Source organism: Phacochoerus africanus, chromosome 1, assembly GCF_016906955.1.
Source record: "Phacochoerus africanus isolate WHEZ1 chromosome 1, ROS_Pafr_v1, whole genome shotgun sequence".
In the NCBI taxonomy this organism is placed as follows: domain Eukaryota; kingdom Metazoa; phylum Chordata; class Mammalia; order Artiodactyla; family Suidae; genus Phacochoerus; species Phacochoerus africanus.
The window spans coordinates 174320297-174334258 of record NC_062544.1 but is presented as its reverse complement, the minus strand read 5'-3'; the positions used below and the strand labels follow the sequence as shown (position 1 = coordinate 174334258).

The following is a 13962-nucleotide window of genomic DNA, read 5'->3' as shown; positions in this document are numbered from 1 at the left end:
GAATTACTATTCTTTATGTTTCCCCAGGTGACTTTATGGGTAGCCAGGCTGCACACCACTGATGCATCCCTTTCAGAAGGTGGTTGCATGAAACATACTGTATCTAGATAGTTTTGTTTTTTTCTAAATTTCATCAGGAAAAGGGCTTTTTAGAAAAAAGGCAAAAGTTGTGCTTCCTCTAAAGAGTCAACTTACTGTTTCAGAAGCCCTTGGAGGTTATCTGGAGCGCTGCCTGAAGAGACAGAAGTCCTTGTCTTGACCCAGCAGGCAGAGTCTCAGGCCTCAGTAGCTGCCTCCAAGAATGAAGAATGCCCAGATGTCCTGTGAGCACCATGATGAAGTATGCTGATACCGTGTTTAATCCATGAGGAGGATTTATGAAGCTCAAGGCTGACACCAGCAGACAGGTGAGGAGAACTACAAGACTGGCATATCACTTTTTCTTCTCACAGCCATCAAAACCCACAAGGTCCCACCCAGAACACATGCAGCACTAGGATCACCATCAACGTGAAAGCTGAATTTGGGAATCCCTGGGGAGGGTCTCCATGAGTTCCCACTGTGCTCAGCCCCAAGGAGTCAGACTGGGTATTTATAAAGGAAAATATTCCACTCATGATTCCAAAGTCTAAGCCAGAAACACAGGCCAGCAGTTGCATAGAGTGCTGTCTCACCTGGGTTTAAACTCTTCAAACGCTCACTGGCTTTCTTAAAAAGTTTAAAATATGCAAACCAGAACATTTCTTGGATACAGACTGAGGCTAACACTGCAAAAAGCAGGAGAAAGTCTGCCATGAACCAAACAAAGGAGGAAAGCAGCTGAGACACCAACTAGAAGAAAGCTCCGCTGACGAGGAAGATGGAGAGCGCAGGTGCGGGGGCAAGGACGGTGTCTCGGAAGATCCAAGAACCTAGCCAAGGTCATGACAACAGCGGAAGCTGACCCAGGAGGCTCAGCTGATCTGTATTCTTAATTAAGTCACCTTAACACAGATGTCTCAGCACTTACACCTTTTAATTGTTTTCATCTTAAATACTTTGGGCGGCTATGTCCTCAATAGTTTTCAAGAAGAGGTTTTGAAAAGCAGAGAGGGTGAGGGTATAAAGCATGAAAAGAAAGAGGAAGACTCACTGTTGAAAGAGGGAGGTGTGAGATGAGCAGAGTTGAGAAAATGCAGGTGACAAAAACAAACTTACTTTTGTACATTTTTGCTTGCGGTAAGATTTCTGCTTCAGCCAATAGAATAATCAAACACAGACTTGATTTTCCCTTCCAGAGAATCACCTGCATAAACCAACCTCTGCTTTTTCTCTTTTTGTTTTTTTTTTTAAATTGAAGTATAACTGATGTAAAACATTATTTATTAATAGGTTACAACATAGTGGTTCACAATTTTTAAAGGTTATACTTTTATTTATGAAACGTTGACTATATTCCCTATGTTATACAGTGTATCTTTGTAGCTTATTTATTTTATACCTCTTTATCTTTGACCTCTATCTTGTTCCTCCTCCCTTGCTTCTTCCTACTGGTAACCACTAGTTTGTTTTCTATGTCTGTGAGTCTGACCAAACACTCCTTTAAATGATACAGCCCATGGAAACAGACATTCCACAAATGATGGTGGACTGAGTGATGGTTTCTCACATACTCTTCTTTTACAATCCATGCATTTGGAAATGGTGGTGATGAGTGAAGGAATTATGATGAGTAATGATAGTGGTATGAGTAATGATAGTGGTATGAGTAATGATAGTGGTATGGTAAAAAAAATGATCCATGTTCTGGCATTAAAATATTTGTGGATATTTGATTAATCTATGCTCAATGCTCTGAAACACTGCCTCCAGTCAGTAGCTTAGGTAGATACTCTCTCCTCTACTTATTTAACATGGCTGAAAGTATGGTACCTGGACATTTCCAAGACTACAGAGATTAACAGCTCAAGCTCTGGAGTGAGATGAAATTGGATACAAATCCTTGCCCCTAAAACTTTTTATTTTTGTGATTTTATGTAAGTTGCTACTTAGCTCCAGCCTAGGTGTCTCATCTAGAGATACTAGTTGTCTTTTTTTTTCAAGTAGAAAATAGTGATAATGAGTAGCTACCTGATATGATTATGGTAAATAATGATAACAGCAGTGTAAACTTTCAGCCTAGTTCATAGTGTGGACTCAGTAAATACTAGACATTATTATTATTATAGTTATTAAGTATAAAGTATATTTCAATGCTCGTTTGCAGATGAGAGACATAGATACATAGATTCAAAGAACAGGAGAGTTAGAAGGGACCACAGATATGTTCTAATGCAGCACTTTTATTTTATAGGAGAGAAAGCTGAAGACCAGAGCGAGTGAATAATAACTAGAGTGAAAAAGCCAGGTATTGGAAAAAGCAGGCATCACGTTTCCATGGCTTGCCTTGCAGCCAGCGAGCGCCTGTGAAGGACAGCTGTGGAAGACAGCCTCCGGGGTTCTGGTTGATAGCCACTTGTGCAGAGCCTTTTGTTCCTAAATGGTTAGAACCTGGTCTAATTTGCAATATTTTCAGCCGAAAATTGAGTGTCTGACATAATTTGACTCTTGAAGCTCAGATCTTTTAGTTTATTGGGCATATTCTCATTACTTGGCAATTACTTGGCAATAACTGGTATCTTGAGAGTGTGAAGTAAATATTTTAAGATTTAAATAAGCCCTATGTGAATGCTAAGCTCCTCATTTGTGGACACATTCTTCCCATACTCAGCAACTGTTCAGCAGCTTCTTTTGCCAAGGAAATACCAAATATTGTTGAAAGAAAAAACAGCTGCAAAACAAAACAAAACAAACAAAAAACTGGCTTTTTAAGGGGCTTCCACAATAAATGTTTGAAGAACCTAGAAGGTGATTTATGGTGATGTTAAACAAAACTTTAAGAAATTATAGCTTCTTGGAGTTCCCATTGTGGCTCAGTGGAAACGAATCTAACTAGTATCTATGAGGATGCAGGTTCCATTCCTGGCCTTGCTCAGTGGGTTAAGGAGCAGGTGTTGCGGTGAGCTGTGGTATAGGTTGCAGATGTGGCTTGGATCCCATGTTGCTGTGGCTGTAGTGTAGTCCAGCGACTACAGCTCCAATTTGATCCCTAGCCTGGGAACCTCCACATGCTCCAAAAGACCAAAAAAAAAAAAAAAAAAGAAAAAAAAAAAGAAAAGAAAGAGGAGTTCCCGTTTGTGGCGCAGTGGTTAACGAATCCGACTAGGAACCATGAAGTTGCGGGTGCAGGTTCGGTCCCTGCCCTTGCTCAGTGGGTTAGGGATCTGGCGTTGCCATGAGCTGTGGTGTAGGTCACAGATGCGGCTCGGATCCTATGTTGCTGTGGCCCTGGCGTAGGCTGGTGGCTATGGCTCCGAATAGACCCCTAGCCTGGGAAACTCCATATGCCGCAGGAGTGGCCCAAGAAATGGCAAAAAGACAAAAAAAAAAAAAAGAAATTATAGCTTCTAGTCTTAAATCAATAAAATTTTATTGAGCACTTGCTTTGTACAAAGCACTGTAGGTGATTTAAAAACGTATGTTATTTTTGCCTTTGAGGTACCGACAGTTTAGTAGGAAAAATAAAATGTAAGTAAATGAATCAGAAGTTACATAATAAAATGCAACTTAAGTAAGGTTTGAAAATGAACACTGGAGGGCATTGGTAGGCAGAGATCAATGAATTGCCAAGTGAATGGTGCTGTGGATATCTGCTCATTTTGCCTTTCCTCCTTCTTTCAGGACAGTGCCTGATTCTGGTTTTGGAATTATCTTTCCCTTGCAGTCTTGGGGAGATGTAAATTCAGGTGCTCTGACTTTCTCTAGCTGAGGAGTGATCTTGTGAACCAGGTCATGCCCACCAGCTTGTCTTCCAGAATGACTCGAAGATTGAAATTGTTCATAAAATTGTTGATCCCATTGGCTGACTTTATTGCTGATCTTTGCTGAGTCATGAATCTCTGGCTTTCCAGTCAATTCTTATACTCCTGCTGGAAATAAACTCCTTTTCTTCATGGGTTCATTAGACTTGGTGTACATAGTAATGGAAGATCAGAAGGAAGGAGATGTGGGTGTCAGGGAAGAGTGGCGATGACATTTGAATAGGACCTGGAAAGGAGGTGGAGGTAAGTAAATGAGGACTTTCAGTTTGGTGACATTCTATTAATTCTAATACTAGACCACTATAAGAACCATCTTATAGTTTGTGAACTAATTAGAAAGGTTGTTCACACACCTGAGGATTTAATGCGTTGCTAAGTGCAAAACCAGAGCAGTAGTGTTGGAAAATATTTTACGTTAAAAAACAAAAAAGACAGCTAGAGCTGTAACTCCCTGAAAGTCCCTGTAGCAATCTCTTCTGTGTTTAAGTCTCTTTTGCTTGTCTTAGTTCTATGATAATCCACACTTAAAAGTGGAATAAATTAATTCTTTAGTCTATCAAGATTCAGTAAAATCTAATCTATACTTTCTTCACTGAACAGTTAGAGTATTTGAAAACAATATTATCCCCCACTCAACAGTTGTTGTTCATATTTGAAACCACATATGGTGCTTGTAAAGAGCTCTCAGACATTAGTGAATATAATTTCCCAAAATCACTTTACATGCAAAACCGTTGTATAGCTTGATTAAATAATGTGTGTGAAATTCTGTCTGGAGATACACATGCACTTCCTAAGCCAGGAAGAGACAAATACCAATTCTCTGGGCTAGAATTTGGTCCAATTTCACTCTAAAAAATAATTTTGCTGTTGACAAAATGGAAATGTGCTGAAGAACTGGGAAAAAAGGAAAATGGAGAGATTAGTAAGGTCCATCTTCCCTTTTTCCTCTTCTATATGTATCATTTTATTTTTCTAAGCCAAGCTCAGAAGAGGAAAATACTTTTTTGAGTGTGATTTTTTGATGGGGAAATAAGTCCATATTCTGCTCCTGCTTGTGGAATTAAAATACCTCCTACCTCAATTTTTATAGCAAACTAGTATGCCCACACTTGAATTTCTGGCAAATCCTGGAATATAATACTGTACTCATTTTGCATTTATTCCTTATTGGCTGGACGAATTTTTAAAACATGAGGTAAATCAAGTGGGGAGATTAAAATCAGATGGTTTTGCACAGCCTATCAGTAATGAGGGTAAAATTGGCATTTTTCCATCTGCTCATTTGATTATACATTTTGTACTTATTTTTAAGGTCAAACTAGAGTTGGAAAGTGTTATTGAAGTCTAAAATGTAAAACATTTCTTAGTCATTTTCATAGTGAATTTTGAATTTTTAAAGTGCCCATGGCCAGACTATGCCAGGATATGATCAAGTGGGTTTTTCTTTCCTTAAGGAGTTTATTTTAAAATGTATGTGGCAAAGGCTTCTCAGTTAGTTTATCTAAGGGAGATCTTTGGGAATTTTTACCCTTGACTTCTTGTGTTGCCATGGGAATGTCCATTTTTATATCTTCAGAGAGATACTGTTTTTCATTGTGACAGAGCAGAGAGAATGTAAGCCTTATATTTAGGAAATAATGTATCTACCTCTGGCCTTAACTCCTCGCTAGCTGTACCACTGTAGGTAACTGATTAACGTTCTCCAAGCCTTGGGTTTTTGTATTTTAAATGAAATTAATTTCATTCTGAAGGATTATTATGAGCATTAGAAATGAGTGCATCAGAAGACGTTTAGTACATAATAGTAATTATATTGATGTGACTGTGAAAAGGCTTCTTAACATGTAAATATTTCCTTCTTGACTCCAAGCTTACATCTCTCTTAAAGAGCTTTCTGTCTTTGTCAGCATAGTCCCTCAATCTATTTGTGATGTAAAATTTTTAAAAAATAGTAGAGAAGGAGGTGATCTGACTTGTGGAAGAAAAGGAGAAAGACTTGAAACAGAGTGTTTCCTATTTCATTTCAAAGAGCTGAGGAAGTTGGAGGTGACAGATGGCAACTTGGATGGGTGTTGGAAAGTTTGGTGGTTTGTTGAAGTGAGGCCCTAGAGCAGCACTGTCCAATAGAAAGATCTGCAATTGTGGAATTGTTCTCTATCTGAAATGTCCAACAACATTGCCACTAGCTACACAGGACTACTGAATACACAAATGCAGATAGCGTGACTGAGGAACTTTAAATTTCACTTAATTTTAATTAATGTACATGTAAATAGCCATGTATGGCTAGTACATACTTTATTGGACAGCACAGCTCCAGAGAATCTAGAGGATATGAAATATTGAAGGACGTTAAGGAGAGCAGATTTTAGCAAGTATTATCACAAATATTGTGAATTAGATCCTTAATATTTCTTGAGAGATGTAACTAAAAAATCGAAATTCATTTGAAGTTAGTTCTGAGAGCTGAATTGCATACAGAGATAGATATAGATATGACTCACAGCTGAGGACAGGATATATGGGGCCCTGACTAATGCTGTGGTTACATGGACAGTAATAAAAATTTCCTTTCCTTTTTTTACAGACATAAAAACTCATAAGGAAAGAGGTTATTTATTTATATGAATTTATTTATATAAATTCTTTTCACTTTAAACACACAACCATACCCAAATGTCTCATCTAGAACTCAAACTGTTATATAAACGAGTTCTAAATATTTGATTTAGAAAATTAGAGATAATTATCTATAGGCTTTATATTGTGTAGCAGGATGTATTTTCTCAAATAACGATGACAACCGCCACTGCCACCAGGACTCATTTTATCTCTAGCAGTCCAATGGATGGGTCTTGAAGGTTCAAGAACCTTCAGAAATGCATAATATTATGTTGTGTGTGTGTGTGTGTTTTCTGGGAAAAATCTACATTCATTAGAGATTTTGTATTTGATATTTATTCTTTTAATTTTTCTTCATATGCCTGGGAAATAATAACCTTGTTCACTTATTACTGTTGAATCTAAAAATACTAGACATATGCTTTCCCACCCCCCTTTGCAGAGCTGGGTGTGAACACTTGTCTCTTTATCTCTGTTCCTGAATTGGAATTGGGAATGAGAGAGGAAGACATAGGGTGGAGGTGCAAGTGGGGAACACTCTGATGTTGGGGCAGTCATGGCAAGAGTGAGTCCTGAGCCCATGGAGGATGTCAGAATTGGCCTCAGGGCTGTCCTTACTGGCACTGACTCTGCAGAAAGATTTTGGATATAGTTTCTGTTTGCATAGCCCCAAAGGTGTTTAATCACCATGCCCAGAAATTCTGTGAAATACCCAATATCTCTTTAATGAATCGATATTTCACTTCGAGTTGGCAGAATAGGCTTTTGTTGCTTGTAGGTAGAACTCCAACAGGCATAAATATTTAAAAGGGTCTATAACCCTAAAATGATTAAGGACTATTCCATAAATCTAATTTATTACTGACTATGAGACTGCCACAAGTGGTATAATTGAGACAGAAACACAAAAAATCCAGAGCTGGAGAAAAGATGTAGGCTTCTAAATGACAGCTGGAGTTTATTCAAGAGTGTAAACTGCATTAAAATGTAGACAAAGAAAGTAGGGTGGGAAGGTTTACCTGTGCATCCCTGGCTTTAAAGGAGAATATCAAGATTCTGAGTTATCTTTGCTATGGTGAACATCTTAGAAATGAAAAGCTTATGATGCCAGTAGTCTAATACTTCCCTTTTGCCCAAATATGTGAATCCAGTGACACTCAGTATTATTTATCTTGTACTCTTCTTCTCCAAATTTGACATCAGTGATGTTTCTGGTCAATATTATGACACTCTTATCTAAAAAATCCAATCAAAGTATTCAAGCATATATATTATATTAATCTAAGCCTACAACTTGACCATGCTTCTAGATTTGTAGAAATTAGTACAAATATATAGTCGGAGGATTCATCCTTGGAAATTGATATGCAATAAAGTAGATTATGGAAGTATATTTTCTCCCTGCATATTTTAATGGGAGTTTCAGTTAAAAAGCATATTGGGCTAGAATTTTATGATGCTGTACAGTTTCATCTTGGGACTAGAAGCTTAGGTACAGTCCCTTCTTACAAACAGAATAATAGAGTTTTATTAAAGGAAATCTATTCTTCCATCATTTACTCTATGTTTATACAACACTGGTATCACTGAATAGTCAACATATACATCAAGAAAGGAATAAGGAGAATTTCTTTTGACATAATGAAAGTTCTAAATTATTACATATTTCTTATTTAATTATGAATAAATTTAGAGGTATGTGCTACATTTATAATTGAACTAGTTTGTATTCACGGTCTCAAACATAAATTCTCCAATATTTCCTTTCTTTCCCGGAAACATCATGTCATGAAACTTGGAAAATAATTTTTTTGTTTTTAAAAATTTATTATGGGTGTTCCTGTTGTGGCTCATCAGGATAAGAACCAGACTAGGATCCATGAAGCTGTGGTGTAGATTGCAGATGTGGCTCAGATTGGACCCCTACCCCCGTTGCTGTGGCTGTGGCATAGGCCAGCAGTGGCAGCTCCGACTGGACCCCTAGCCTGGGAACTTCCACATCTGCAGGTGTGGCCCTAAAAAGAAATGGAAAAAAAAATTACGAAAATTTCCAAATGTACAAATACATAGAGCCAATAGTCCTATGTACCCTGTACTGATTATGCAGCTTTCATGATTGTCAACAATCAACTATATTTATTTCATCTCTCTTTCCCCATCCCTGCCACCTCACCCCACCTTTTCTTTCTTTTGGTTGGAGTAGTTTGAAATAAATACAAAACATCGTGTCATTTCACTTCTCAATATTTTAAAATTAGTTTCCAAAAAATTAGATGTTTTCTAACATTGCTGCTACTTAAAATTAATAAATAATTCCCTAATACTATTTAATACCATGCCATATTCAAATTTCATTGATTTTCTTAAAAATGTCTTTTTACAGTTTGACCTAAGCAAGATAGTTTGCACATATAATTATTATTTATCTTAAGCTTCCCTCCTCCCATTGCCCCCACTCATTTTTTCAAGCCCATTGACCTATACAAAGCCTCACTTCCTGACTCTGTTGCTTCTTCGTGGTGCACTTTAACTTGTTTCTCTTATTGTAGAGACTTAAAATTAGATCTAAAGTCAGATTCTATTTTTTTGGGACCAAAATACTTCATAAATTGCCCAATTTGGGAGGCAGAAAATGTCCCTGTTTTATGACACTAAGATTAATTCATGACTTTCAGGGGATGATGACATTCTGATCCTTTTACTATAAAGTTTTCTTTCAGCATATCCTCTAATAATTTTGGCATCTATTAATGACCATTGTCTCAATCAAAATTTTAGTTAGGGGTTACGAATTGTCGGCTCTATTTCTTTTGCATTTGTTAGCTGAGATTCTTCTTTACAGAGAACTTCCCCTCATCCATTACTGCTGTGTTGTTATTCTGCTAGTTCACTTTAAAAAACAAAACAAACAAAAAACAGGATAAATGCCTGGTGATTTGTTTTTAAAGACCAGTTCTCAGAGGAAAAAGCTGGAGTCAGAAGTTGATTCTGTCATGGATCACCAATCTCCCTGCAGAACCGAGACACTCACTACCCTAGTTGTGGGGACGTTTGGATGCTGTTGGCTCACAGTTGTTGACCCCTCCTTAGGAATATCAGCAGCACAAGGAGCTGTCTTATTCAACCTTATGCACATTGTGGACAAACAGACCCAACGACTGGTCACTGGTTTGAAGTGTATGCAATGTCTTGAACTGCTCTCCTTAAATCCTGACAGATATGAAAGGCCATCCCAGCTCCCACACAAAATATCTATAACATGAGGATAAACTAAACTATCATGTTAAAGATGAATTACGGTGATTCCAACAAATGGCTTATTTGAAATTTTCTAGAGAACCAATCATGCAATAGCATGTTTGCTTATTTCTTTCTTTCTTTTTTTGCTTTTTAGTGCCACACCTGTGGCATATGGAGGTTCCCAGGCTAGGGGTCTAATTGGACCTACAGCTGCCAGCCTATGCCACAGCCACAGCAATGCCAGATCCGAGCTGCATCCGCAACCTACAACACAGCTCACAGAAATGCCAGATCCTTTAACCCACTAAGCGAGTCCAGGGATGGAACCTGCAACCTCATGGTTCCTAGTCAGATTCATTTCTGCTGTGCCATGACGGGAGCTCCTAGCATGTTTGCTTATAATGCATTATACTCTGTTGTATTGATTTGGTAATAGCAGGTGTGTAATTAAAATCATAATTAAACTGGAAGGAATTTGATCTGCAGCACATAATTGATAAGATAAAATAATAAGAAGATAATCATATAAAAGTGTATAATGATGCATTTGCAAAAAATCACTCTTTTTCACTAGGTTTTTTCATATTTCTTTACCATGAATGCAAATATTGCTTACTATGATATATTTGGTTCACACTGCAGCATCCTCTTGATAACAATGTGGTGTTTTATTAAACAGATTTCTCTATTGATCAGCATTTCTCCATCTTTAATAATAAATGTAAAATTAATGTTAGGAAAGATGTGCGTCTGAGTGTTCATAGAAAAGTTGGCATTATTGGCAATGTCATTTCAATTCCATGAGCTCTCTATTTTTTTCCCTTCCATTAAAACTGGCAATAATATAGGGCAATTGTTTTCAAACTGCTTCACAGACCAGTTGCCCCCACCACATGGATTTTCACCATGGTGAGAGGTGGTGACAAAACAAGGAACAGATAAAGTAGATGGGACTCCTGCTTCAGTTGGAGCAATTCCACTCTTGACTTGTCGTACATACTAGCATTTCACTCTAGCTTTCATTTCAAAAAATGTTTCTGTGCTAAAATCATTGTGAAAACTACTGATAAAGGGTATAGTCGCCACAAGAATATTTAAACAAATAAAATATGTCATTGATTGACTCAGTAAATAGTGGCTATTTAAAAATATTTTCTATCTTTGTACCTTCCATAATGCAGAAGTGCATATGAATAACATGAGAGATTATTTATTTGTTGGATCTCTGCTGGATTTCACAATGAGCCTCATTAGAAAAAAATTGCTTTTTTTTCTGGTCATATGGACTCTATGAATATGATGCAATACAATCATAGTCAGTTCTATTTTAAAGGAAAATCAGTATTATGATAAGATACTCAAACTATTTTTTAATGTGCAATTAAAGTAATTTATATATAGCAATGAAAGGACGGAATATACTGGGTTGGGAAACAGCAAACTCTGTGCCTATTAACAGTTACCTCAGGTTTTCTGATGGGATGTAGAGGACCTGATCTCTTTCCCATTTAGTCTCCATTTTTCCATTTCACCTTTACTCAAAAAAAAAAAAAAAATCCTAGGAATGGACTTTGATTTGTCTAAATGAGGATGAGCACCTAGAACACACCTAATGGCTTTTATTGGTACATGCATCTCAGGTTTGCCCAATTCGACAAAATGACCATCTTACATTCTCCAGCTGAGGGAGATGTTTTTTCGCCTCCTGCAGCATATGTTTTAGGAAGCCCCTTGCCCCAATTCCTGCTCCCTGCAAGCCACCACTATGAGGTAGACTAGCTTCAGAGAGAAGGGAAAAGCAAGGCCAGAAGAGCAGAAAATTGGAGTGACCTTGTATCTTTGTTAACATCACCAGGCTGGTGAATCAATCTTTAGACTTGCTCTTATGTAATGTAGGAAAACCAGTTTTTATTGCTTAACCCAGTCTTAATTGGGGTTGCAGTTATTTTCAGCAAAAATTCCCCCAAAGCATTCCCCATCCCCCCAAAGCCCAGCAAACAAACAAAATGGCATTATAGGTGTAAATACAGATAGCAGTTCATTACACTTTTTTTTTAATCCTAGATTTTACATTGGAATTCTCTTAATCCTATTCTGGGTTTAAACTCAGCTGTGGAGAAACAAGTTTTCTGGGAATTATGGGGAGGACGTGCTGGAATTTAGTGTTGTCAGGGAGAAGGAGAAACTGATACAGGGCCCTAGAGCCATGCGTCTGCCAGTTTACTCTGTAATTGTGCCTGGTTCCTTATATCTTTATTTCCCTTGACTCTCAGTCCCTGACATCTGGCTTGCACCTTGCACCATTTGCTCTCATTAAAATTGGTCCTGTCAGTGAGCAGGCAACCCTATTGCATGCCAGGGTTTTTCATGTTTTAATTTACTTGGATGACTCAGTGGTTTTAAGATAGGAATTGGTTATCTGTGTCAAAGAAGGAATACTAAAGACACTAGGGGCAATTTTAGATAATGCAGTAGAAAATAAAGCAATAGGTAAGTGCATTTGCTGTTGCTTAAGTAATATCAACAGTGGGAAAAACAATAAGGATCACTGAAGGGAAGAATACGATAATAAGGTGTGCCTGTGGAGCTGAGAAAGAGTTTCTTTTCCAGACAATTTATTTTTGTTCAGACTAGAATAGTTTAAAAATATATACAACTTTTCTTGAGAAAATCTATTAAGAAAATGTGAGGGCATGAAATTACACTCCCTATTTCCTGGGCATATTTTGTAGCCATATTCTTGGCACTGACAGGAAGTAGCCCATGCCCCTTCCTCAACTTTTTGGCTTATTTATATGTACTCCATGTGTACTCTTGACCATTCTAATGAATTCAGAGCCCCTACGATATGAAATTCTCTATTGACTAGTAGTGTAAAATTAATGTTAGGAACTGTGAGCAAAATTGTAATTAAACCAGAAGTTGTGACTTCAAATCTTAGCTGTAGCCAAGATGTTTCCTCAGCTCGAAATGTATTTATTCAGCTGTCTATAGGGACATTGCCCCAGAATTTCTGCAGGCACCTCATTTTTGTCAATATCCCAAACAGAATTTTTATTTTTCTTTAGAAACCAACTTCTTCATCTCTTCCCCAATCAAGAATTTACTGAATGTTGGCATTCCCATTTTGGCTCAGTGAAAATGAACCCCGCGTTCAACCCTTGGCCCTGCTCAGTGGGTTAAGGATCTGGCATTACTGTGAGCTATGGTGTAGGTCACAGACATTACTCAGATCTGGCGTTGCTGTGGCTGTGGTGCAGGCCGACAGCTGCAGCTCTGATTTGACCCCTAGCCTGGGAACTTCCGTATGCTACACTTGGGGACCTAAAAAAAAAAAAAGAATTTACTCAATGTTTAATGTAATCCAGGCTTTGTCTTAAGAGCTCCAACCCTCTGGAAGTACAGAATGGTAAGGAGAGTGATTTGCTACAAGATACAATAACTATATTGTTATGGTTAGTGGAAGGCTAGTTATGGGAAAAGGATGTGTGACTTTGGACATTTTTGTTTTTGTTTTTTTTTTGTCTTTTTTGCTATTTCCTTGGGCCGCTCCCGCGGCATATGGAGATTCCCAGGCTAGGGGTCGAATCGGAGCTGTAGCCTCCGGCCTACGTCAGAGCCACAGCAACGCAGGATCCCAGCCGCGTCTGCAACCTACACCACAGCTCATGGCAACGCCGGATCCCTAACCCACTGAACAAGGGCAGGGACCGAACCCGCATGGTTCCAAGTCGGATTCATCAACCACTGCGCCACGACGGGAACTCCGACTTTGGACATTTTGCATGACCTCTTTGTGCTTCAGTATTTTAATCTGTAAAATGGAGATAACAGAACCTCCTTAAAGAGTTAATGTGAGGATTAACTCAATCACTCTCTGAAGGGCATAGAACACGCATAGCATTCAATAATTTTTAGCTATTGTCATTATTATTTTATTTTATTTTATTTATTTTATTTTATTATTATTTTTTTGTCTTTTGTCTTTTTTTGTTGTTGTTGTTGTTGCTATTTCTTGGGCCACTCCCGCGGCATATGGAGGTTCCCAGGCTAGGGGTTGAATCGGAGCTGTAGCCACCGGCCTACACCAGAGCTACAGCAACGCGGGATCCGAGCCGCATCTGCAAATCTGCAACCTACACCACAGCTCACGGCAACGCCTGATCGTTAACCCACTGAGCAAGGGCAGGGACGGAAC

The 13962-nt window shown here is 38.2% G+C and overlaps 1 pseudogene; it reads right to left on the bottom strand.

Moving 5' to 3' along the window:
• Window positions 1–216: 216 nt before the first annotated feature.
• Window positions 217–13962, bottom strand: part of LOC125110782 (gamma-secretase subunit APH-1B-like) — a 156624-nt pseudogene continuing 142878 nt past the window's right edge.